Below are 27,970 nucleotides of genomic sequence, written 5' to 3'. Positions count from 1 at the left end.
CCAGGTTCAAGCTATTATCCTGCCTCAGCCTCCCAAGTAGCTGGGATTGCAGGCGCACACCACCACACCCGGCTAATTTTTGTATTTTTAGTAGAGATGGGGTTTCACTAGGTTAGTCAGGCTGGTCTTGAACTCCTGATTCAAGTGATCCACCCGCCTTGGTCTCCCAAAGTGCTGGTATCATAGGTGTGAGCCACCATGCCTGGCCAGAGTGTGTGTATCTTGCTAGGTAGAGACTTCTGCAACATCCTTAAGAAAGGTTAGAAGGGCCGGCCTTCAACTAGCCTTCAACAGAGAGGAATGGGCCACTTCTTCAGGTTGAAAGGGTTCAGCTGATTCAGATTTCACAGTTCTTGATTGCATTAACCCAGATGTTCTTAAGTCCCAGGTCCTTTCCAATCAAGGTCTGATAATCAAATCAGATTTGAGAGTACGAACTTCTGGACTTCACCCCCTTTCTAATTAAGTCTAATGTTCGATGCTTAGCTTTTTCTGCCCTCTAGCTGCAGAAGATGAACCTCTTTATATGCTGCCAAGGACAGTCTATGACTTGCACATTTTAAGTTGGTGATTAATCACCATTGTCTTCATTTTCTTTTTTCTAATGCATCAATCATACCCAGCAACATCCATCTAATTCCATAGTCCTTAAAAGCACCACTTACTCCATGCTTCCCAAATGCCTGAGACAATAGCATCCTTCAGAGCGTTCCTTTCCACCTGTATCCTATACTCCTTAACCTCTCATGAACAATTGCACTGCTACAGCTGCTAGAAGCTTTTGATACTCCATCTGCTGAGCCCCTTCCAAAGCCCCACTGCAGAGCTGCTTCCTAAGAATACTTCCAGTACCAAGTCCTAGGTTGGGTTTCCTGGAAACAGATGCTGAGATGGAGGTTTGTACGTAGCGGGTTTATTGATTCATGCTCCTGGAGCAGCGTTTTTAAGGGGGTAAGAAAAGCATGATTGGGAAGAGGAATCAGTGGCAACAGAGACCTCCGCTGATCCCATAGGGAAGCTCTGCAAGTGGGACGGCCCTTCAGAGATGTCCTGAGTTAAAGCGGGAGAGCCTGGAAACTCAAACTCACGTAAAATGTTGATTATATATAAGCAGTCCCTGAGGATGGGACATAATCTTGGGTGAGGCAACTACCTTTGGCCAAAAATAATTCCCAGAGAGGCATGCAGTTGTGAGCCATAAGCAATCAAATTATTATTAAAGTATAACCCCAGAACGGGGGAGGGGAAAGGAAGGATAGGTGCCTTGGGCCGAAGGGGGTGATCTGGGTGGTGCCCCACAGCATCACCACAATTAGGAATTTTAGAGGTGCTGGGGGAGGGGGTGAGATAATAGGATTTCAAGGAAGAAGGAAAGATGAACAGACTCATGTCCCTTCTGCCTGCTTATCATTGCCACTTTCTAATTCAACCAAGATGTGGAAAAAGCATGAGCTTTGGCATCTCACACACATGTGTTCATATTACAGTCTAAAACTTGCTAGCTGTGTGATGCTAGACACCGAGCTAGCATAAGAACTCATTAACAATGGTTGTGAACATTTACGGAGTTCTCACTATATACTAGGTGTTTTTCTCAGTGCTTCACATGTACAAGCTCATTTACCTGTACTAATCCTATGAGGGAAGGATTATTACGTTTCACATGAGGAAACTGGGCACAAAGATGTTTGAGGCCAGGCACAGTGGCTCACGCCTGTAATCCCAGCAGTTTGGGAGGCTGAGGCGGGTGGATTGCTTGAGGCCAGGAGTTCGAGACCAGCCTGGCCAACGTGGTGAAATCCCATCTCTACTAAAAACACAAACGTTAGATGGGTGTGGTGGTGCGCACCTGTAATCTCAGCTACTCGGGAGGCTGAGTCAGGAGAATAGTTTGAACCTAGGAGGCTGCAGTGAGCCAAGATCGTGCCACTATACTGCAGCCTGAGCAACAGAGCAAGAATATGTCGCAAAAACAAACAAACAACAAAAAACCAAAGACGTTTGTTGCTTTGCCCAAGATTTCAAAGCCAGTAAGTGGCAGAGTTGGGGATTGGAACCCACAAAGTCATCTTCACAGCGTTAGCCTTTAACTATTTTTCTGCACTGCCTTGTTCTCCTTACGTAAAATATTTTGTTCCAAGAACTCACATGTGTAAGATGCTTGCCACAAAGTAGAAACCTGATAAATGTAAATTTCCTTGTAGTTTCCTCTTGGATGGATTTCTGGAATTATCTAGTCTAGACTGATCTTCTGGCCCTGATTCTGGAATGGTTCCCATCATCCCTCCCCCAGCACGGCTTTCGAAGTGCTTTGACATGTATGAGCAGTTGAGACCAGAGTTTAGATGCTTCATTCATGCTTTGTATTCATATATTGCCTGTGTTGTTGCAAAATAGATGCTCTAAACATTTACAAAATAAATGAAAGAATAGATAATGGATATTTTTTAAAGGTAGTTCCTAGAAATGTTCTATTGTAAGATTATGGTGGTGGTTAAACTACTATGTGCATTTGTCAAAACTGATTGCATTATGCACTTCAATGGGTACATTTTATTGTATGTAAATTATTCTTCAATAAAGCTAATTTAAAAATAGTTTCAACTCTTAGAGAAATGAAAAAGAAGCTCCCCATGATACATTTCACCACATGGAATGCTGGGAAGAGTTTTCTGTCACTAGAAAGGGAATCTAGTGGTACAATTAGGTCAGCCATTGCAGAAAGATTAAGTTTCTGGTTCAACCAAGATAATATAACAACTTGGGCTCAGTGTTTCTTTAATTGATTTACTGTTTCCTCTCTGCTGCTTCTGTTATTCTGAGACTACTTTGAGTAAGTTTTAATTTTAATTTTAAACATGACTTACTAAATTTTCTAGGAAATTGAACCTAAATAGCGCTGTCATATTGACCATATCCATAAAACACAATGGACAGGAAACAGCATATTGTTTTACAGTTCCAAATAGGCACATACAGTAATCTCAATCAGCCGTGTTCACACAGGCAGAAATTCCACATGAATGATAAGAATCTGGAATAAGAATTCTTCAGATGCTATTATTTTTTTATTTTCTGAAGATTGAGAGTAGAATAAACTTGTATGTTTATTTTCTTAAATTGTCAAGCCCTAAAAATTAACTTCATATGTGTTATGGTTATGCATAACATCACTGAAAGTCATGTCATTCAGTTTGGAAATACAAATTAATATTTAGTCAAAAGAATCAACTGTGAGAATAAATCTTGAAAGTATTGTTCAAGAGCAACTTACCTCAGTTTTCTAGAGCATTAATTCCTTCCGGTTTTGGTGTCATGCTAATAAAGAGAAGATAATAGGCTATATTGGGTTTAAAAAATATTTATAGTAATAGGGTTATAGATATAATTTTATTAACATTATATAGGGTGAAAAAAGATGTATCATGTTTTACTGAATTCCTGGTTTGTTGGTATCTCTCATGGTTTTCTTTTTTTTTTTTTTTTTCTGAGACGGAGTCTTGCTCTGTCCCCCAGGCTGGAGCGCAGTGGTGCAATCTCGGCTCACTGCAACCTCCTCTGCCTCCCAGATTCAAGCAATTCTCCTGCCTCAGCCTCCTGAGTAGCTAGGATTACAGGTGCATGCCACCACGCCCGGCTAATTTTTGTATTTTTAGTAGAGACAGGATTTCACTATGTTGGCCAGGATGGTCTCGAACTCCTGATCTTGTGATCCGCCCACGTCAGCCTCCCAAAGTGCTGGGATTACAGGCGTGAGCCCCCGTGCCCAGCCATTTTTGTTTGTTTTTAAGCAACAGAACTGTAAGTTTTTAATCTTTGTTTTCCCAGCCTTATTACAGTGGTAACATTCAATTAATACCTGCTTACTGACTGTGAACAAAAGAAGCCGTCGTGTGTTACTTCAAAAACAGCTATTAGGTGCACTGAAGATCACAGAGGCAGCTCTTCCCAATGTAGACAACAAGTTATTGCTGGGAGAGGCTTTAGAAATCTCAGTCTATTAACAAGTACAGTTAATAGAAAACAAAACTAAGGTCCAGTGAGGTTGTGGTGATTAGTTCAAGGTTATCTAGCAGAACCAGATCTAGAATTTAGGACTCCTGTGTTCTAGTTCATTTCTCTTTCAACTACCTGATACTGGCCCCATGGATTTTTAATCATCAGATAAGCATTCACTCATTCAATTGTAAAGAAATACCTATTGCACTCCTACTAATTCAGATGCTATCTTAAACATTGAGGATAAAATACCAAACAGTACACATGCCTTACTTTGTGAAGCTTAGACTTGAGTAGGAGATGCAAATATAAATATGCAAATGGAGCATTATTAAATTTCACTTTATTATGAGAATAATTATAGCAAATTTTTAAAATAACTTATTCTGTTAATTACTTCACATTGCAAGCACTCTGAAAATAGTCATATAACCTTATTTGGTGCTCACCAAAACTCTGTACATATTTATAATTATTTCCATTTTAAGGCTTGAATAAGGAAGGTTTTTGAGGTTGATAAATTGCCAGGGCCACTGGGTTCTTTCGATGTTCTGCCCACAAGGTATAGGGTGCAGGGCCAGCACTAGAAACCTAGGTGGGAGAAGGAGGCTGGGGTCCTGGCATTCAGAACACGAATATTCACTTTAGCCCCTGACACCAAATGTGCTGTGTCTCCACTCCAGAGACCCTGTGTTTTTGCCCTCTCTACAGAATAAACTTTATTTTTGTTTTCCATGAGGGTAAGGAAGGAACTCACCTAGATAAGATGGAACCTAGGAGTCAGACTACTTCTGAAATAGACTTTTTTTTTTTTTTTTGAGATGGAGTCTCGCTCTGTCACCCAGGCTGGAGTGCAGTGACGTGATCTCAGCTCACTGCAACCTCAGCCTCCCAGGTTCATGCCATTCTCCTGCCTCAGCCTCCCGAGTAGCTGGGACTACAGGCACCCGCCACCATGCCCAGCTAATTTTTTTGTATTTTTAGTAGAGACGGGGTTTACCGTGTTAGCCAGGATGGTCTCGATCCCCTGACCTCATGATCCGCCCGCCTTGGCTTCCCAAAGTGCTGGGATTACAGGCGTGAGCCACCGTGCCCGGCCTGAAACAGACTTTCAAACAGTCGACATTACCTCGGCCCTGCTTCCTTCACCCAACTGCCAGATATGATAATTGTGATCATTGCATATAAATATTTGGGTATGTCTAATTATTTTTTATGATTATTACTAGAAATTGACAATGTAATATTCATAACTACAGCATATAATATTAGTAGAAATATAATTGCTGGACTAAGAAGGCATGACATTTTCATGGTTATTCATACGGATCACCAAAATATTCTCCCAAAAGTTTGTACAAATTTATATATCAATCTGTTTTTATGAGTGCTGCTGTCTTCGTGCCCTCAACAATATTGGATATTCATAGCATTATTAGTGGGTAATTAGGATGTATGTGTGTTATCTTATTTATTGATTATAATTACATGTTCAGTATATATATATATATATTATTGAAGAGGTTGTATGGTGTGGTAGGTGAGAGTTGGTTTTGGGGCCAGGCATGGTGGCTCACGCCTATAATCCCAGCACTTTGGGAGGCCAAGGCAGGTGGATCCCTTGAGCCCAGTAGTTTGAGACCAGCCTGGCCAACATGGCAAAACCCTGTCTCTACAAAAATACAAAAATTAGCTGGGCCAGGTGGTGCATGCCTGTGGTCCCAGTTACTCAGGAGGCTGAGGCAGAAGGATCACTTGAGCCCAGAAGTTGCAGTGAGCTGATATTGTACCACTGCACTCCAGCCTGGGTGACAGAGTGAGACCCCCCCCCCGAAAAAAAAAAGATTGGTTTTGGAACTGCACTGCCTGGGTTCCATCTGCACCTCCCATTGATGAGCTCTGTCCCTATACCCCAGTTTTCTCATCTGCAAAGAGGTAGAACCCACCTATTAGGATTGTTGGGAGGCTTAAACAAATAAGTCAACACATCTAAAACTTTTAGGAAAAGACTGGCACACAGTAGACACTGAATATATGTTAGCAATTAATATTATTAAAAGTTGTGTGGCAGGTAAAATATCTTAATTTGATTACTAAGTGAGAATGTTCCCTTTTCATATGCCTAGTGGCCAACTGTATTTCTTCATTTTTGAATTGCTTTCTCATATTATATGCCTTTAAAAAATAGACATAATGATGTTCTCTGAATTGATACCTAAGAGCTCGTTAACCCTAAGTCCTATAATTTTGCAATATGTATTCTTTTTGTGACCACTTTTCACGCACCTCTTGAATTTGGCTCTCAATATCTTCCAGTAACTTTATGATATCAATCTCGGCGATCCTTCAGTGACCACTCTACACTTCCAAGTGCTTCCCAAGAAGGCAGAGGATAACAGCCACCACTCATCTTCCAGTGGTACTGTCTGTGTACTCCAAGTTGCTATTACTCCATAGCAATAACCATAGCCCTTCTGTCCTCTGTGCACTTATATAGCCTTACATTTTAAATTTCAAATTGTTATAATAATTTTTGTTAATATCATTTTTTGGTTAAATTTTTCGTGATTATCTGAGCAAACTTCGAAAGGCATAAACAGGAAGACTCAGCATATATATCTTTTATTCAGACACAGTAACAGTTTATATATTAGACATTTCTTCTGGTCTTTCTCATATTTCTTCAATTTAATAGCAGAAAAAATGTGGAAAACATTTTTTCCCATAACATTATGCAATATGCATACTATACATCATTTCAAATAATTTATTATTGTCATTTTAACAGCAGCAAATGATTCTATTTTCTAACTGTACCTTTTCTGTTCTCCTGATGATTATTTTGGCCATCTACAGCATTGTAATGAACAATACTGTAATAATAAACTTGCTCATAAATCTTTTCTTTTCTTTTCTTTTCTTTTTTTTTTTTGAGATGGAGTCTTGCTCTGTTGCCCAGGCTGGAGTGCAGTGGCGCAATCTTGGCTCACTGCAAGCTCCGCCTCCTGGGTTCACACCATTCTCCTGCCTCAGCTTCCAGAGTAGCTGGGACTACAGGCACCTGCCGCTACACCCGGCTAATTTTTTGTATTTTTAGTAGAGACGGGGTTTCACCGAATTAGCCAAGATGGTCTCGATCTCCTGACCTCGTGATCTGCCCACCTCGGCCTCCCAAAGTGCTGGGATTAGAGGCGTGAGCCACCTCGCCCGGCCAATAAATCTTGCCTTCTAGTTTGGGTATCTTTAAAATAAACATTTCAATGTATGGACACTTAATTTTTAGGTAGTCAAATATATACTTTGGTTCACATTTTCTTGAAGATATCATTAATTATTCTGAGGTCATATGTGCTACTCAGCTCTCACCAACTTGACCATACATTTCTTTTTTTTTTCTTTTTTTTTTTTTTTTTGAGATAGAATTTCACTCTTGATGCCTGGGCTGCAGTGCAATGGTGTGATCTTGGCTTGCTGCAACCTCCACCTCCCAGGTTCAAGCGATTCTCCTGCCTCAGCCTCCCAAGTAGCTGGGATTACAGGCACGCACCACCACACCCAGCTAATTTTTTGATATTTAGTAGAGATGGGTTTTTGCCACGTTGACCAGGATGGTCTCTATCTCTTGACCTTGTGATCTGCCCACCTCGGCCTCCCAAAGTGCTGGGATTACAGGCGTGAATCACCGCACCCAGCCTTTTACCATATTTTTACCAGCACGTGGCCCTCACCAGAAGCCAGCCAGATGTGGTGCTGTGCTCTTGAACGTCCCAGCTTACAGAACTGTGAGCTAAATAAACCTTATTTTTTTAAAAACGAATTACTGAATCTCAGGTATTCTTTTGTAGCAACACAAAATGGACTAAGACAGAATTATAGCTATGCGTGATGGCTGCTGGATTACCTAATCTAGGATTCTTTTGGAGATTTAATCTTTTTAGGCTGTACCTGACTCTTTCCAAAAAGATGTGACAATTCTCCTGTGTCCAGTGACTTTGCTGTCTCTAATACATGTGAAAGTCCTGGGAATTAGGCAAAGCCTGCCATTTTTCTGCTCAAAGGGCAAGGATTTCCTTCAGGAGCATAGTCATTCTGGGATATAGATAATCTTTCTAGAGAAGCTAAAAGTTTCCCCCCTTTTTTCAGCAGGAAAATGCCGGGGATATTTGAGAAACTGTGTTCAAAGTTGTCATGGTCTGTATGATACCAGTTCTTTGAAATGCATTAATATTTGCATTACACAGCAGGATGTTGTCAGTGTTCTCTGGGTACTTGAAAATAATGTATATGCTACATTTGTTGCGTGCCAATCTCCATATAATTTGAATAATCATGAATTCACGTTCAATTCCTTGTGTTTTTTTTTTTTTTTTTTTTTTTTTCTGGAGGGGAGATGGAGTTTTGCTGTTGTTTGTTGCCCAGGCTGGAGTCTGGAGTGCAATGGCCTGATCTCAGCTCACTGCAACATCTGCCTCCCAGGTTCAAGTGATTCTCCTGCCTTAGCCCCCTGAGTAGCTGGGATTACAGGCATGAGCCACCATGCCCAGCAAATTTTTGTGTTTTTTAGTAGAGATGCGGTTTCACCAGGTTGGCCAGGCTGGTCTCGAACTCCTGACCTCAGGTGATCCACCCACCTTGGCTTCCCAAAGTGCTGGGATTACAGGCGTGAGCCACCACACCGAGCTGATTCCTTTTTCTTGTTGAAAATATATTCACTTTATAAGTATAATGGATTAGGAGATGGGTGAATATTTCATGTCTCATCTCCAGACTCAACTGTTTAGTACATGCAACTTCCTCTTTATCATCTCCAATTAGATGTCTCATGGATACCTTGGGCTCATCATGTCTAAAACTAAGTTTCATCATTTTATTTATTTATTTTTTTGAGATGGAGTCTCACTCTAGTGCCCAGGCTGGAGTGCAGTGGCACGATCTTGGCTCACTGCAAGCTCCGCCTCCCCCGGTTCACACCATCTCCTGCCTCAGCCTCCCAAATAGCTGGGACTACCAGGTGCGCACCACCATGCCCAGCTAATTTTTTGTATTTTTAGTAGAGACAGGGTTTCACCGTGTTAGCCAGGATGGTCTCGATCTCCTGACATTGTGATCCACCCACTTCAGCCTCCCAAAGTGCTGGGATTACAGGCATGAGCCACCGCGCCTGGCCAGTTTCATCACTTTCTCACCAAACAAGTTCTGTTTCCACTTTTACTGTTTCAGAAAACTTTACCATGGTCCATCCACTTTCTTAAATTAGAAGCCTGAAAATAATTCTTCATGTCTCTTTTCCTCCATTCCCCATGCTTAATTTACCAAGCTCCGTCATTTCTAGTTTCTCAAAGATTCTCGAATCTGTCCACTGATCTCCAACCGCAGGGCCACTAACTCAGTTAAAGCTACCAAGATTAAAAATTCTGATTAGTGTGACAGAATGTGTCTCTGTCTCTACTTTCACCAACCTCAAATCTGTATTCCACATCTCACTCAGATTGGCTGTCCTGAAACAAAAATCCAATCATGTCACTTACCAAAAATCTTTTATTGACTCCCCATTCACCTTAAGGTAAAGAATGAACTCTTTGAAATAGCTATCATTTTGTGAACATACATTATTTTCTCAAGACAACCCCATAAAGCAGATACTATTGTAATTACTATCATCCTCTTTTAAGATAAAGAAACAGGTATAGAGAGCTTAAGCAACTTGTTCCATGTATCAGTCAGAGAAACATATCCACTGTGTGTTATAAGATAAAGGATGTATTGGCCGGGCGCAGTGGCTCCTGCCTGTAATCCCAGCACTTTGGGAGGCCAAGGTGGGCGGATCATGAGGTCAGGAGATCGAGATCATCCTGGCTAACACGGTGAAACCCCGTCTATACTAAAAAATACAAAAAATTAGCTGGGCGTGGTGGCGGGCGCCTGTAGAACCAGCTACTCAGGAGGCTGAGGCAGGAGAATGGCATGAACCTGGGAGGCGGAGCTTGAAGTGAGCTGAAATTGCGCCACTGTGCTCCAGCCTAGGCGACACAGTGAGACTCCGTTTGGAAAAAAAAAAGATAAGGGATGTATTATAGAATGTGTATATATAACATTATGAGATGCTAGGGAAGGAAGATCTGAAAGGGAGAACTGGAAGATCCAAGTGGTTCCCAGCCAGTCAATATAAAAAGCCAAGCACATCCAGCCACCCAAGTGGGACTGTGAAGCTGCTGGCAGATAAGTCTGTGGGAAGATTTTGCTTCTGTGGGTTTGTGGTCAAGTATTCAGTGATGGTCCTAGGGCTGCTCCTAGTCCGAGGAGCCAGAGTAGAGAAGAAGAGCTGGAAGTGAAGTGGAACAGATTGAGGACAAGCTGGGCCACTCTAGGGACCTCTGTGTCTGTCCATCACTATATCCAATCACAATGATTTTTAGAGGGTATTGGCTGCGGCTTCACTTCTATTTCCTAAATCTTGTGTAAGTTCTCTAGTTGGCCATGCTAATAGAGAACTATCTGTGAAAAAAGAGTGTGAAATTTGATTCTCAGATTAACTAGGTTGACAATAGAATGATTCACCATACCTAAAGTCATCAAGACAGAGTTTGTGTCTGAACCAGGATTTGAACCCAGGCAGCCTGGCTGAGATTCCATGAAGGTCCATTTTATTATGTCCTTCACGGTCTGGTAAACTGCTTATCTCTGCTTTCACTGAATCCTGTTGTACATCCTCTACTTCAGCCACACGGGGCTACCTCTAGGGACCTGACAAAGGGATGCTCCTCTGACTTTTGGGCACCTGCTAGTCCCATGCCAGAAAACTCTGCCTTTCCTCATCCATTAAATGACCACGTGTTATTTGCCTTTTGGGTCTCAGATAAGCTGTCACTGTCTTTAGAACAACATCCCATTCCCCTAAAGACAATTTTAAATACCCTCTGTTTGACAAGAGCTAATGCTTGCTGCTTTCTTAGGACTTAATACACACCTCCTGCCAGGGCAGAGTCCTGTCTGTCTTGCTCACTGCTGTATCCGTGACACTTAGCACAGTCGCTAATAAATCATGAATAAACAACCATACTAGTAACTGCTTTATGTAATTCCCTGTTTGGATTTATACTCAATTGAAACAGAGATTTTTGTCTTGCCTAATGCATTCTCAGCATTCCAGCATAATATCAATCTGTTTAATATTTGTTGAATGAATGAATCCAAAAATAACAGGGAGAAAGCTGAAAATTTGGATTATTAATTGTGTATCTTCTCTGCCTGGTAAGTTAGATAGACAAAAACCTTGAGTGAGAATTAACTTGGAATTGAGTATTCTTCCACTTAGACCATTAGGCTCGTTAATCACTCTTCTCTGTTCATCTTTTCAAGCACAGTTAGTAGGGCAAATTTATACCATAAAATTCTTGGCTGTCTTTCTGGTTTTATTGTCTTTACTGTCTTTCTGTCTTTCTGGTTTTACGGTGGTTTTATTGACACCACCGTAAAACTGTGACTTCTTAAAATGATTTGAAGGTCCCCAACAATAAAAACATGAATATGTTATTAGAGAGTGAGAGAAACACTCTGCCTTCCTGTGCTGGTTGTTGCTGATTATCCTGTTGAACTTGATTACTGATTACTGAGAAAGCTGCATGTTGCAGTTCTGCTTGTTCATGAGTTCTGATGCAGTCTAGGGAATGTAGTAATTACAGTGCTCATTCAGAATAAGGCTGCAATCCAGATGTATAGTACATAAGAAGGTAGAGTAGCTAATATGTTTTCTATGAAAATACACTGGTTTCCATAGGAAAACCAAAGTGAAAGAATATGCCATATACAAAAGTGAATCCTAAATCTTATAAATCCCTCTATCAGAAAAGAAAAGGAGGAGTAAATTACAGGAACTAGAATCTGATCTAAGAAAAGATATGCAATGTATACTTAGTGCCTTTATTTGTATGCTCTAGGAGAGGGGTATTTATTTTTTTTCAGATGGAGTCTTGCTTTGTTGCCTAGGCTGCAGTACAGTGGCCTGATCTCAGCTCACTGCAACCTCTGCCTCCCAGGTTCAAGCGATTTTCCTGTCTCAGCCTCCCAAGTAGCTGGTTCTACAGGTGCCCGCCACGACACCCAGCTAAGTTTTGGATTTTTAGTAGAGATGAGGTTTCACCATGTTGGCAGGGCTGGTCTTGAACTCCTGACCTCAAGTGCTTTGCCCACTTCAGCCTCCCAAAATGTTGGGATTACAGGTGTGAGCCACATTGCTTGACTGGGATATGCAAATTTTCTAAAGGCAAAATCAATACTATAAAAAAACCTGAGTCAAACATTAAGAGAAGATAAGCCTTTGAAAGATAAAATTTTAAATAAATTATTAGCATGTTATAAAGTTTTATTATTTTAAGATGAAACAAAAATGTTAGTTAATAAATGAGAGTAGAGGTGTTAATTAGTAAGTTTATGAACCAGACTTCTGTTTATATTCTCTTATGAAGGATAATTTTTGGTTAGTATAAGATTTTATTTCTTGATTATGAGTGTCAACAAAGGCAAGTGTTGGCTGAGCCTGGGTGAAATATGAGATGTTTATAACACACACACAATTGTGACAATTCAAATGCAGAACTTTTTGTTTAAACAAATGATTATGGTTGAAGTAGAAGTATAAGCAGGGCCATAATTCATGACACATCCAATTCTTTTTCCTGCTGCAGTCATTAGTTTTTCACCTTCACAGTAACACCCATATGAGTGCAACAAAATAGACTATGATTAAAGGATTTGGTAAGATCTTGTTCTACAAGAAAACAAAAAGAAAAACAAACAAAACATTAAGAAAAAGTACTACGAATTGCTGCTTAATGAATTTCCTATGCTTACAGAACTATGTAGCTAGGCTATGGGGAATTTAACTGTCTGAGTCTTCTTTCATTTCCAAACCAATAATACATTGACATAGCCTCGGTCTACATTGTATAAATTAATTAGAGCCAGAAGCTAAATAATTTCCTGGCTGTTAGTTTTAAACAAATGAAAATCTTGCTACCAAGGCTTTCCTGTTGCTACTGTATCAAGATCTATATGACATATTTGGTATCAAAATGTATCTGATATATGTGGAATATGATTGTATACAATCCAGCTTAGTCGCAGTTACATAGAAAGGCTATTCTTTTTAAGTAAGGCTGCTGGCTTTTAAATCACAGTAAAACGTAAGAATCTTCAAATCAGAAGTCTATTTTTCCATGGGTATGCTGAAATAATGCTTTCAAACTATTACAAATTAACTGAAAAGGTAAGTAGTAAAATAGAATAGGTTTATGTCTTTGTGGTGTAACAGACAGTAAAGCATATAGGTAATTGGATTCCTAACCTTGCCCCCTCCCTGAGGGCTATATATGCCCACTCTTCTACTATACTCCCATGGGGAAGTCATCCTGGAACGTGGAGATAATTAAAACAGCAACCATGGCCACAAACATAATATTGAGGCTATTACCTTGGTTATCTCTATACTAATTTTATGTATATTATGTGCATATCGATCTGCCTTCACAAATGCTGTGTACCAAATACAAAGTTTTCAAGTTGCTAAATGTAGAAATTAGGAATATCAGTAATTTTAAGGTTATGATGAGTTGCAGATATAGTAATAATTCATGTGAGATGTTCTGTCAAATGATTTGAAAGTCATTAAAATCCCTCACCCAGAAATAAATCCATGCATTTACGGTCAATTGATTTTTGACAAAGATGCCAAGAACACACAATGGGGAATGGAAAGTCTCTTCAGTGAATGATGCTCAGAAAACTGAATATCCACATGCAGAAGAATGAAATTAGACCCTCATCTCACACCACATTAAAAACATTAACTCAGAATCTAAGACCTAAGGCTTAAGTCTAAGATCTGAAACTGTAAAACAAAGAGAAGAAAACAGGGGAGAAGCTGTATGACATAGGTCTGGGCAATGATTCTTTGGCTATAACTCTAAAAGCCAGGTAAAATAAAAACAGATGAATGAGATTATATAAAACTAAAAAGCTTCTGCAGAGCAAAGGCAAGAATCAATAGGGTGAACAGACAACCCATAGAAGAGGAGAAAATATTCAGAGATCATACATCCGATAGACAGCTTACCATCTAATAAGAGATAATATCCAAAACACATAAGGAATTCATCTCAATTATAAGAAAACAACCCAATTTAAAAATGAGCAAAGGACCTGAATAGATATTTTTTAAAAGAAAATATACAAATGGCCAACAGGTTTATGAAAAAATTCTTGCCATCACTATTGTCAGGGAAATGCAAGTTAAAATCACAATGAGATATCACCTCATGCCTGTTAGAATGGCTATGATTGTGAGTACAAAAGATAAATGTTGTTGGCAAGGATGTGGAGAGGTAAGGCTTGTTGATAAGAATGTAAATTAATATAGCTATTATGAAAAACACCATGGGGGTTTCACAAAAAAATGAAAACTATACCATATAATCCAGCAATCCCACTTACGGATATATGTCTAAAGGATATGAAATTGGTATGTCAAAGAGTAAAATGGTGGTTACCAAAGGCTGGCAGGTGGGGGGACTGGATAAATGTTTGTTGATGCATACAAAATTTAAATGAGACAGAATAAATTATTTCAAGGTATCTATTGTACAATATGGTGACCATAGTTAATAACAATGTACTGTATCTTTAAAAATTACTACTAGAGGCCGGGCATGGTGGCTCACACCTATAATCCCAACAATTTGGGAGGCCGAGGTGGGCAGATCATGAGGTCAGGAGATCGAGACCATCCTGGCCAACATGGTGAAACCCCATCTCTCCTAAAAATACAAAAATTAGCTGGGCATGGTGGCACGTGCCTGTAGTCCCAACTACTCGGGAGGCTGAGGCAGGAGAATAGCTTGAACCCGGGAGGCTGAGGTTGCAGTGAACCAAGGTCGCACCACTGCACTCCAGCCTGGCAACAGAGTGAAATTCTGTCTCCAAAAAAAAAAAAAAAAAAAAAAAATTACTACTAAAATAGATTCTTACTATTCTCACCACAAAAATAAGAGAAGGATGTGAGGTAATGCATATGCTAATTAGCTTGATTTAATTATTCCACAATGTATACCCACAGCAAAACATCACATCATGTTGTACACCATAAAAATATACAATTATTATTTTTCTATTTAAAAGATAGTCCCTCATTGTCATAAACTTTTTGGTCGATTGCTTTCTCTTCAAAAAAAGCACTGTAACTAGGTCAGAATAAGGCAGCAACTTTATTAATGAGTGTTCAAAGGCAAAAGTAGCTTTTCTCCAAGTGGATTTTTTACTGTCCAGAGAATGTTTATCATGCTTGTTCAGTGTCCTTGGCTTGTTAGTAACATTCAAAACACTGTCTCTAGTTTCTGTATCATGTGCACAGTAGACTATTGTCACTAGGTACCAGGCTTCCTGTCGGCTTTGAGAATTCTTTCTTGCAAGGTTAATACTGGAGGTGAGAAGGCTTATGTATTTCTTTTTGAGAATTCATATTAAAGTATCAGTATGGTTTTTTATTTATTCTTTAATTCTGACCTATGTGTTCTCAGTATAGATAGTATGATCTGTCTATTCACTGAGCATGTATGTAATGCTGGTGAATGTGCTACAGAGTCTGCTAAATGCTAGACACAAACATGCAAAGATATAGTCCCAACCTCAAGAAGTTTAGCAACTAGTAGAGGAGAAAGGGACATGGAGAGAGGAACAACACACACTGGGGCCTTTTGGAAGGTGGAAGGTAGGAGGAGGGAGAGGAGCAGGAAAAATAACTAATGGGTACTAGGCTTAATGCCTAGGTGATGAAATAATCTGTTCAACAAACCCCCATGACACACATTTACCTATATAGCACACCTGTACATGTACCCCTGAATTTAAAATAAAAGTCAAAAAATAAATGGCCGGGCGCGGTGGCTCGTGCCTGTAATCCCAGCACTTTGGGAGGCTGAGGCAGGCGGATCACTTGAGGTCAGGAGTTCGAGACCAGTCTGGCCAGCATGGTGAAACCCCGTCTCTACTAAAAATACAAAAAATTAGCTGGACATGGTGGCACGTGCCTGTTTTCCCAGCTCCTTGGGAAGTTGAGGCAGGAGAATTGCTTGAACCCAGGAAGTGGAGGTTGCAGTGAGCTGAGAGTGTGTCACTGCACTCCAGCCTGGGTGACAGAGCGAGATTCCGTTTCAAAATATATATATATATATGTGTGTGTGTGTGTGTGTGTGTGTGTGTGTGTGTAAAATAAATCATAAGAGTAATTTAGCATGAAACAATTCAATACAATTTCAATGCTTTAAAACCTTCAACAGAAGGAAAGAGAGATGCCAAGTTGTGTTTCCTCACTTCTTCTTAATGTTGGAATTTCAGCCTAGCATAAAAATTGTATCTTTAACATCAGATGATATTAAAAGTCCTCTATGATACCTGCATGATAGCTTTGTCATTAGCATTTTATGATCTGTGACATCATGTCCACAGGTAAAAGCAGTGAAGCAACTGTAAGGCAATGAAACATCAAAAATTTCTTCAATTATTAATGGTTTATCTCTTTTGTTTCACAATAACACAATGTTCGAAGGTAAGTTCATAGTTCTAGAAACATCCAGCACTAACAGGAAAAAGAACAAAATGATTGATCCATTTAGGAGCACCTCAGTCCATCCATAGATTAGCTTGCACTTTAAACTATAGGTAAGTGTGTGTCTATATTCAGAAAGTCTAAGGGGATGTTCTAGTTAAGAATGTGAGATATACACCCTAAAAGTCCTGGCTTTAAATATCCACTCCATCACATACTGCTCTGAGACCTTGGAAAGTTACCTTGGAAGGTTTTGATAAAACCTCATTTTCTTCATCTGTAAAATGATGGTATTAGTAGTATCCATGATTAAATGAGATAACGAAATAAGTGCTACAGTTCCTGGCACACAGTAAGCAATGAACAAATAATGGCCATTCTTTTAACCATATTATTATTGTTCTTGTTATTTCGGTTCACTCCAAATTTTATTTGGTCAGAAATAGGACTGTATGTGTAAGAAGAATCAATTCTGTCCTTATTCTGTTATAATAGCATTTGGTGGGTGAAACAGTAATGCCAGAAATTGATGTACATTGTCATGTTATGTTATTCCAGTCTTCATATGTTTATGAAATCTGTAATATATGCTAGGTATCAGATTGCTAATTCTGTGTTTATGTACTCAAGGAGCTTTCATTTGCATCACACAACATCTTGGGATACTCTCTGTTCAGGTAAGAATGCTCTGAATGTAAGAATGCTCACACACGCTCAGCAATGCGATTTTTTTGTTTGTTTGTTTGAGAGTTTCTCTCTGTCACACAGGCTAGAGTGCAGTGGCACGATCTTGGCTTACTGCAACCTCTGCCTCCCAGGTCAAGTGATTCTCCTGCCTCAGCCTCCCAAATAGCTGGGACTACATGGTGCATGCAACCACACTCGGTTAGTTTTTGTATTTTCACCATGTTGGCTAGACAGTCTTGAACTCCTTACCTCAAGTGATCCACCCGCCTCGGCCTCCCAAAGTGCTGGAATTACAGGCGTGAGCCACCGTGCTGGCCAGCAATGTGATGATGATTTGATGACTGTTTTCTACCTGTTGAAGATGATAGTCTTTGAATTCCTCAGCCAGGAATAAAGAAATTTTACCGTCATGCCCAGTTCACCCCCAGACAGCAACTCCCATGATTAACTAGACTTCCATCATCTGGGCCCTTCCCATCTCACACCTCATTCAAATTGCTACTCAGGTCACACTAGTGCCATTTTGCACCAGTCTACTGCTTGCCCTAGCCTTGCAGTAAATAAACTTGTGTGGGTTTTACTCCTGTGTTTAAAAAAATTAATTTAAAATATTTATAAACCGGAAACAAAACCCCATGTACTCGCTGCCTACACAGCCCATTTATAGGATGCTAATCTTTGTTTCAAAAAATCTTTTTTGGGGTGGCCAATACAGTTGGGAGTCTATAGATGTTCTAAGATTCGGCTTCATGTTTTTTAAACTAAACTATGAGGTTCTGTTGTCCTTCAATAGCCAAGATATGTTGAGCACCTATTATATGCCAGGAACACTACCGTGTGTTAAGAATATGCTAAGAGGCCAGGTGTGGTGGCTGATGCCTGTAATCCCAGCACTTTGGGAGGCCAAGGCACACAGATAACCTGAGGTCAAGAGTTTAAGACCAGCCTGGCCAACACGGTGAAACCCTGTCTCTACTTAAAATACAAAAATTAGGCCGGGTGCGGTGGCTCAAGCCTGTAATCCCAGCACTTTGGGAGGCCGAGACGGGCGGATCACGAGAGATCGAGACCATCCTGGCTAACACGGTGAAACCCCATCTCTACTAAAAAATACAAAAAAAAAAAAAAAAAAAAAAAAAAAAAACACTAGCCGAGCGAGGTGGTGGGCGCCTGTGGTCCCAGCTACTCGGGAGGCTGAGGCAGGAGAATAGCGTGAACCCGGGAGGAGGAGCTTGCAGTGAGCTGAGATCCGGCCACTGCACTCCAGCCTGGGTGACAGAGCAAGACTCCGTCTCAAAAAAAAAAAATAGCCAGGTGTGGTGGTGGGCACCTGTAATCCCAGCTACTCAGGAGGCTGAGGCAGGAGAATAGCTTGAACCTGGGAGGCAGAGGTTGCAGTGAGCCAAAATCGTGCCACTGCACTCCAGCCTGGGCAACAAGAGCGAGACTCGGTCTCAAAAAAAAAAAAAAAAAAAAAAGAAAGAAAGAAAAGAAAAAGAATATGCAAAGGTATAAAATACATAAGAGTGATAATGTAGAAGTGTGAGAAACAGTGAACCATATTCCTAAAGAAAGAAATATTTTATGAGTGAAAAAACACTTGACTAGGGTCTAGAAGGTGAAGGCCAAATGATGAAAGGGTCTAGAAGGTGAAGGCCAGAGGATGAAAAGGGCCAGACAGTATAACAGCCAGGAGAAATGGTGGGAGGTATAAAAATAGTTGGCAAGCAGTCTGTGGGGCTAGAATATTTGGGAGAAGACATGTCTGGTAAAAAAAAAAAAAAAAAAAAAAAAAAAAAAAAAAATGCTGAAACCAGCTCAGTATGGGCTCTGAAGGTCCTTCCAGAATGTATGGGTTTATTCTGTAGGCAAATGAGAACTTTTACAGTTTTTAAGCAGGTGAGTTACAATCAGATCTTCAATACTTCATGTAATTCTGACTTACTGTGTAAATATCTAGCTCATCTTAATGCATAGTGCTACTTAACAAAATCACAAATTTGACCTTGTGTGTTAAAACAAAATTCTGCCACCAGAAAGAAAAGATGTATTTTAGAATGCGATTTCCTCTTTGATCTTTTTTTCCTTCATTCCTATTTTTGTTGTTGTTGTTACTTAGAGGACTCGTTTTCTCTCTTTTTTTGTCTTTCCTCCTTTGACTTTGGTTCTGTCATTTTCCTTTCCATTAAAAGTAGCATGAAACTTTTTTAGGATTCCTTGAATATTGCCAAAGAGGCTGGGGCTTCATCCTGCAGCATGTCCTGGACATCATTGTCTTCATGGTTTGGTAGGTGGGAGATCTGTATAGCTTTCCATGAGTATCTTCACAGTGTCAATGCAGACATTAGTCTTATAATTAGGAATATCAAAAAGGAATTCCTACAATGTCTTCTTACAGTTAATGTGGTAATATCCAATATTATTTCTGATTAACACAATGTTAAAAGCTTTATGAATTTAAATAAGGCACAGTCTCTAAAATTATGGAATAGAATTTAAATTTCTTTTCTCTACTAGCCTTAAATAATTCTATCAATTTAAGAGAATATGATGGAAAGAATAGGTTTTTAGTTAATAAGTTTTTAGTAAACTCATCCTTTTCAGGTAGTTTAATCAGAAAATTGCTCTTCATCTGTTTTTGTTACCTAACTTTTCTGTGTTTTTTTCTAGTACAGAAGGAAATAGTTGCTGTATATTTCTTCCTGAGGCACACACTGTAAATATACTGTGAGTCAGGGAAAACACTGAAAAGTTCCAAGGTTGGCAAATCATTTTAGAAGGAAAAAGTCATCAGGAACATGAGACTCTAAAGAAACAGATGTAGGAATTATTTTTATAAGTTTTGTTACAGAATTTTTTCCTCATTTTCTAGTTTTAGGAATTATGTAGGTGTATGGATTAGGATGGTTCAGAATAAAAGATGCTCTAACTTTAGAAATATTTAAAAATTCAAAAAACTATTAATATGACATTGTATTCAAATGTGACTTCAAAGAGATTAATTTATTATCAAGTCCTGCATAATTTGGCAGCATATAAACATGTGGGTATGATATCTGCTTTTATTAAGAAAAGTTGGAACAATATTGACAGCAAAAAAAAAAGTAAAATCATTTTAACATTTCTACTTCAGTTTTTTTTTTTTTTTTGAGACGGAGTCTCACACTGTCACCCAGGCTGGAGTGCAGTGGCACCATCTCAGCTCACTGCAAGCTCTGCCTCCTGGGTTCACACCATTCTCCTGCCTCAGCCTCTGGAGTAGCTGGGACTATAGGTGCCCGCCACCATGCCAGGCTAATTTTTTGTAATTTGTTTAGTAGAAATGGGGTTTCACCGTGTCAGTCAGGATGGTCTCGATCTCCTGACCTCGTGATCTGCCTGCCTCGGCCTCCCAAAGTGCTGGGATCACAGGCTTGAGCCACCGTGCCCGGCCTTCTTCTTTTTTTTTTTTTTTTAAAGTGAGACAGATCTTGTTCTGTTGCCCAGGCAGTGGATCGATCATTGCTCAGTGCAGCCTCAAACTTCTGGTGTCAATCAGTCCTCCTTCCTCAGCATCCTGAGTAGCTAGGACTACAAGCATGTGCCACCACACCCAACTAATTTTTTACTTTTTTTTTAGAGATGGGATCTCCCTATATAGCCCAGGCTGGTCTCAAACTCCTGGCCTCCCATCTTGGGATCCTCCCATCTTGGCCTACCAAAGAGATTTTTTTTCTCTTTAAAAACAGAACCAGTAGCTTAGCTACTTCAGATGTTTTCATAGTTTATGACTTGTTTCTGTTTCAATTGAGGAGTTCTATTTTTCTTTAACTTACATATTAGACATAATTAAATTGCTACAGAACTAGAATATCTGTGTTATTTCTTCCCATATATAATCATAGTTGTTTTATATAAAACCAAATAAAATGATAAGCAGAAAATATAGCAGATATGAGAGTAATCTGATGTGTATTTTAATTGTGAGGTTATCACTGACATATTATATACCAGAATGAATAATCAGAAATATATTAATTCAGGCTGGGTGCAGTGACTCACCCATGTAATCCCAGCACTTTGGGAGGCAGAGGTGAATGGATCATTTGCGGTCAGTAGTTTGAGACCAGCCTGGCCAACATGATGAGACTCCATCTCTACTAAAAATACAAAAATTATCTGGGCGTGCTGGCACATGCCTGTAATTCCAGCTACTTCAGAGACTGAGGTACAAGAAATGCTTGAACCCAGCAGGTGGAGGTTGCTGTGAGCTGATATCTTGCCACTGCACTCCAGCCTGGGTGACAGAGCGAGGCTCTGTCTCAAACAAATAAGAAATATATTAATTCACATTAATATTTATTAATTTATTATTAATATTTCAGCATCATTTAATTAAATAAATTTAATGAACAAATAATGAAATAAATTAAAAATTCATATTTATTTAATATTAATAAACATTAAAATTTATTAATTAATAAATATTAATGTGAATTAATATCCATATTCACATGACTAACATTAGTATTTATATACATTATGTAAAATTATATTTGTATTGATATTTGTGTTAATATTAAAATTATTCATAATATTTTAAATACAGAATCATAAAGTAGAAAGGAGTCTTAGAGAATTTTTGAGTCTGTCCTTCAACCCCCTGTAGGCACGAACTCCTTCCACAGTTTCCCATCTCTACCTTTGCTAAATGCTTCTGTGAGGGAAATCTTGCTACTTTATGATGCAATCCACAGCACAACATGCAAAAATCTGCTTTTGAGCTAAAAGCACCCATTTTTAGCTAGCAAAACACCGGCGGAGAGTAGTAAAAGACAGGGAAAAGATCCTAATGAAGCTTACAACTTGGCAAAAGGCCTAGCCAAGGTGATTAAGCACTGACCCAGAGAGATGAGTTTTAAAAGCCACAGACCTCATTGCTTCCCAGGTCTCTGCTATCACCAGCTTTCCCCCCCAGCAGCTAGCTTTCAGAACCTCAAAAATGTGTTTAAAGAAATATAGAGGACTCAAGTACCCTGCTTTTCCGTATGTTCTAAGATCAAGCTCCCATAATATCTTAGCTTCAAGATCTTGACATGTTTTTGTATAGTGTCTGTTCAATGTCTACTTAAAACATTCTCAGCTGGGTGCAGTGGGTCATGCCTGTAATCCCAGCACTTTGGGAGGCCGAGGCGGGCAGATGGCCTGAGGTCAGCAGTTTGAGACTAGCCTGGCCAAAAGTGGTGAAACTTTGTCTCTACTTAAAATACAAAAATTAACTGGGTGTGGTGGTGTGCACCTGTAATCCCAGCTACTTGGGAGGCTGAGGCAGGAGAATCGCTTGAACCTTAGCAAGCAGAGATTGCAATGAGCTGAGATCACACCACTGCACTCCAGTTTGGGCAACAGAGTGAGACTCCATCTCAAAAAACAAAAACCAAGAAACATTCTCATTGCTATAGAAGCAGTTTAGTGCACTGATTAAGTCTGAGGTGCTGGAGTCAGACAATTCATGTTTAAATCCTGCCTCTTCCAATTTCTAGCATGGCCTTGGGAATGTTATATAACTTCTCTGTGCCTTGCTTTCCTCATTTGTAAAATGGAAATAAACTAATACCTTATTATGAGACCTCAGGTTGATAACAAATGTGAACTACTTAGTAGTGTGCCTGACCACGCCATAAATGTGGCTTTTATTATGGAAGCTACATTTGTTGAGAGGCTTAACCACTTATTTTGTTTATGTAGAGTCAACATGTTGCAGTGGACAATACGACAACCACAGCAGTAGGAACAGAAGAGCAAGAAAAAGATCTCTCTTACACTGAAAAATATTTCCTTCACCTGATTCCTAAAATACTGTACCTCAAAAGAGGCAGACTTTTACTCCACAATTAGAGAGAAATAGTTTAAAAGCACATGTTCTAGAATGTTACTTAGCATGATATGCCTTGATTTATGACACAATATTAATGGTGGTCAAATCCCTTACAGTTTTGAGAGAAGAGGAGGGTGGAAAAGGAAAGTGATAGGAGTGAGGATATCCATGAAGAGGAAGGAGAAGGGGAGGCTGATAGCATAGAAGCAAGCTGTGTCCCCAGGTCTGTCCTATTTCCCTACTTATAAATTCCCAAAATAGTTCAATTCCAGTGGGCCTGGGCAAATGTCTTTCTTAATGGGAAATATGCCTGCAAGTATTTTGAGAGTCCTCATATACACTGCCCTGGTTTCCTCATGTAGAAGCAGAGGGGAAAACAAAATGTTACTTTTGCTAAAATTTGTCGTGCCACCCGGTGAAGCCCCTGTTTTCTATTCTTTTCCCCACAGTGGTCTCTATTTACTTATTTATTTAGAGATGGTATGGGCATGTGGGGGTCTCACTATGTTGCTCGGGCTGGTCTTGAACTCAAAGGATCCTCCCACCGCTGCCTCTTTGTATGACTATGTATCTATGACTACATGCATGTGCCACCACATCTGGCTCCTATGGCCTTTAAAAGCACCAGAATCGCAGGCGACAGTCACCAATATCTGAAGTGTCTTTGGAGTCTGCTGGTAATCTTGGTAGTTACACCATTGTCTTGGTTCAAGTTTTCCTTCTTTCAATGACGGACTCTTAATTAGTTTAGTGCTTTCATTTTTCCCTCTCCAGGTATCACTAAATGATCTCCTGAAAATCCCAGTCCACCATTTGACTCCCTGGCTTACAAATCTCCAATGCTGCTCCATTACCTAATAAGGAAAAAATCAATTTCATTAGTATGTTTGGGAAGGTAATTTCTGAACCCTGCTTAGCTTAAGAGTGTCATCTGCTGCACCTTCTCCTCCTCATTTGGACAGCAGCACTGAGACACCAGCTGTTCTCTAAACATGCCATGCTTTTTCATAGTGTTCTCCTTGCTTAGAATGTTTATTCTCTTTCTAGCCCCGCTTTGATCTCTAGAGATCCTTCAGGACCCTTATAAAATGTGACTGCTCTATGAAGGTTTTCCTGACATTTCTAGGCAGAATAGTTCATTTTCCTATGCTCCAATAATTGTGTGTTCATGCATTAATGTACTTCTCATAGAAAGTTCTTTTTTGTTTAAGTATCTTGTTTCTTCTGTATTATGAGTTTCAAGAAGGAATGGACAGAGTTTGAATCTCAAATACCAGGGCTTGGTTTGTCATAGGCACTCAAAAATGTAGATTGTTGAATAGCTTCTTTCCAAGGCTCCCCATTCCTGCTTACAGAAATGCTACCATCTAAGGCCCACCTTAAGCACAGTCTCCCCTGAACCCCATTTTCTCCCACCTGGAGTGCTTTTTTTTCATCCTGAAGACCTACAGGAATTTCCTTTGTTCTCTGATTTGGAATTTTTAAAAATATATTTAAACAAGGTATTTAAAAAAATCTATCTCCTTGTCTGTAAGTTGATTGAAGTGCAATCTGTGTCTTCTCTATCCAGAGATGCCTGTATTTCCTGAATCAGTATCTTATACCCAGCAGATTCTCTGAAAGATATTTGCTGAATGGAGGAGTTAAGCCAAGGAAAGATAATCCTTAGCGCAACTTCTGAAAAGATACAGGTGACAATACCCCTAGCTCCAAAACATTCTGCATAATGTCTGCTTTATTTCACTGCAGTTTATGAGTACTGCAATTCTAAGGGAGATTATGCAGCTGTCAAATAAAAATTATCAGTAATTCACACAGTAGAAAGGATAGATTCAGGTTTCTTTCCTCTTTAAACTTGCTTAATGTTGATTAGATATTGACAATGATCAATACATTACATTTTTAGTTCTATGGATTTCCAGTAAATTAAGCTTTTCTATGTATACAATCATAAGCTCTGTAAGGAATTATAATTTGGTATCTTATTTTCAATATTTAAAACTCATATTTCTAAACTCACATTTCATTTTTAAATTTTATTATTTTTAGTTAATTATGTGATAGCTCATAATTCCTTGCTTTGACTTTTATTTTAATGGTGTAGAAGTTCTAATTACAGTGTCTTCGAGTCCCCTTCTCCCGGCAAAAAACTTAGCTAATATAAGAGGATGGAGATGATGAAAAATTGGATTGAGGACCAGGTAGAAGGTTATCTAGGTAGTCATATCCTTTATAGTTTTGAAAGAAAGGAGGTGGAAAAGGGGAAGGGGTGGGAGTGAGGGTATTAGGGAAGAATTGGGATGAGAGTAAAATGAATTGATTCTATCTTGGAATTCTTGGGGCAAGAGGATGCGTACTGGCACTGGGGACTGGAACAGTGGTTGAATAAGGAAGGTCAGATGATGCCAATGACTAATTTCACCTGCTTTGGAAATTTTCTTTCAGATACCTTTCTTCTTCCAGTTTGGCATCAGAAATCACAAGGCAGATATATCATGGGGCAAAAAGACCTTTGTGGAGACTCTTAACATTGCTTTTATAGAAAAAACATGCCCACATTTTCATACACTCAACAAACATTGGGGGCACTGCCTGCTCTAAGTGCAAGCTGCATAAAATAAATTGATACGCAAATGAATTTTTTTATTGGTAAGTGCAAAAAGATTACATTTAATGTTTAAAAAAGATTTAATAGAAACAATTTAAGAAAAAGGAGGAGTTGATGGAAAATAGTAGGCTAAGAATTGAATATAGAAATAGATATGAAGAAAATTGGAAGAAAGTTACTTCAGGCTGAAAAAGTGTTAAAAAAAAAAAAAAAAAAAAAAAGACATAGATCACACACTTGGTGGTGACCAGAGACGGTTTGTCAACATTTTGGAAGAAAAAAATTTTACAAAAGGAGAAACTAAGTAATGCTGGAGAGTGGGAAGCTGAAAGGTATTGAAAGGAAAAGAGTGTTTGGAAGTCACGAGATATCTCCCTGGGAAATACAGTTGGCAAAATAGCTGCTTTTAAAGAGGTTAACTATTCTCCCCAAATCTTCTGACTGTGAGCTAGCTTACTTTGTATTTACCCACTTAGAAAGTGTTTCAACACTTAAAGACCTAGCAAGGAGACCACAAAGTATGAGATGTTACATGCTTTTCCAAAAGAAACACGACTAACTGTAAATTGTCATCAAATACAAATGGAATGGGTTTTCTCTTTTGGGTTTTTATTTTTTATTTTTTGGTTGTTGTTAGTTTTCGTTTAACGGTTTCAAAAAATATGTAGAAGGGAAATATTTCATTTTCCTTGGACGCTCAACTGTATATATTTCAAGATTCTTAAAACTCCCACCTCAAACTGCAGGCATAATTTTGATGTGTTCATTTTTTTACGAGGTGTGTCAACGTTTCATCAATTTCTGAAAAGTGCCTATGGCCCTGAAAAGTTGAAATCCACGACATTCTATCATCTCTGCGAGCCCTTTCCAGCTCTCAAGGTACAATAATCCCACGAATCTTTGTTCCTCAAACCAGGAGGTTTTCTGGAAACCTTCTTAAACATAACCAGGACAGGACCTATGATGGAAATCTTGGGGATGCTCTGAGCAGCGAACGGGCTTGGGAAGCCCACCCCTCGAACCGGGCTGCCTCCGGCCAGCACGCCGCAGCTCCCCAAGTCGGCTCCGCGCTCCGCACACAGGCGGCGGTGCTGGGGCCGCTCCAAGTGCGATGAGAAGTGTAATCCCTCCGCTAAGTACTTGGCTCTCAGTCTCCAATCACTAGTGGGAGCTGGAGAGGGCAAGTGAAAAAAAAAAATTCCAGAGGCAGCCGAGGAGCGAGAGGAAAAAAAAAAAAAAAAAAAAAAAAAAAAAAGTCCCGCGGTGGCGGCGGCGGCGGAGCGGCCGCGGCGGCCAGAAGTTGACGGCGCGGCCGGGCGCGGGGCGCGGAGTCGGCGGGGCCTCGCGGGGCGCCGGGCAGTGCAGTGCGGAAACCGCGGCGCCGAGGACGCGTGAGCTGGGAGCGTAGCCGCGGGTAAGGCGCGCGCGGCGGGGCCCCGTCCCCTGTGGGTGGCCGAGTTCCCGAGCGCGCGGGGGGCGGCCGAGCCGGCAGGAGCCGGGCAGAGCGAGGAGTGGCGCGGGACGGGCAGCAACTGGGTGCGGGGCTGGGCGGTGGTCGCCCCAGGCAGGACGGAGCGCGCGAGGGAGGGGGCGGGCTGCGCGGCCGTGGGGCGGTGGCGGCGGCGGCGGGGAGGGGGTCAGGCGGTGGCCGCCTCGGCTTTGTGCGCGGGCGGCTCTGCCCGGACCCCGAGGCCTCGTGCCCGCGCAGGCGAGGAGTCGGGGCAGGGGCAGCAGCGGCGGCGGCGGGCGGGACACGTGCTTCGGAGCTGGAGGGACGCGCCAAGGCAGGGAGTCGGACCTGCGAGCGGAGGGATGGGGCGGGAGGGCGAGCTGAGGGCAGTCGCGGAATCCGGGAAATGGGAGGGAGCCTGGCGGGGCGGGGGCCCAGGGCCAGCCCAGGCGGGACCCGCAGGCACCCACCTGCCCCGGACGTCTCCCGAGACCCAGCTTTGCCGCGGGGGAAAGTGCGCAGCGGGACTGGTCCCGGCTCCTCGGACTGGGCTCCGTCTTTGCTTCCGTTGTCTGTCTCTTCTCTGTCTCTCTGTCTGCCTCTCTCTCAAGTTCTGGGTCTTTCATTCTCTCCCTCCTCTTCTTTCTCCCTTCCTCTCCTTATTGTTATCCTTTGCCTTTCCCCGCGGTCTCTCTCTCCTTCCGTGCGTCTGTCTCCCTCTTCCCACCGCCTGCTCTGGCTCTCCCAGTGTCTCCCTCCTCTGTCCCTTCA

At 40.6% G+C, this 27,970-nt stretch overlaps 1 protein-coding gene and 1 long non-coding RNA gene across 7 annotated transcripts in view; one reads left to right on the top strand and one right to left on the bottom strand.

Annotated features, from left to right (window-relative positions):
- Positions 1-12,369: 12,369 nt before the first annotated feature.
- Positions 12,370-26,903, bottom strand: LOC139362368 (uncharacterized). The gene is made up of 3 exons (XR_011621163.1): positions 26,484-26,903; positions 17,534-17,636; positions 12,370-12,766 (listed from the first exon to the last, which is right to left on the bottom strand). It is a non-coding gene; the product is annotated as an uncharacterized lncRNA (long non-coding RNA).
- Positions 26,904-27,042: 139 nt separating this feature from the next.
- The window catches only part of LOC105464217 (bone morphogenetic protein receptor type 1B), a 393,013-nt gene continuing 392,085 nt past the window's right edge, over positions 27,043-27,970 (top strand). For 4 of the 6 annotated variants that reach the window (XM_071093292.1, XM_071093294.1, XM_071093295.1 and 1 more), the window contains exon 1: positions 27,044-27,163. The gene's annotated coding sequence lies outside the window, so the exon portion shown is untranslated. Of the gene's footprint in view, positions 27,164-27,970 lie in introns of all 6 variants that reach the window. The other 2 variants (XM_071093297.1, XM_071093299.1) reach the window with 2 other exon arrangements.

The sequence above is a fragment of the Macaca nemestrina genome, chromosome 3 (assembly GCF_043159975.1).
Source record: "Macaca nemestrina isolate mMacNem1 chromosome 3, mMacNem.hap1, whole genome shotgun sequence".
NCBI classification, from domain to species: Eukaryota; Metazoa; Chordata; class Mammalia; order Primates; family Cercopithecidae; genus Macaca; species Macaca nemestrina.
This window is presented reverse-complemented; position numbering and strand designations above follow the sequence as displayed.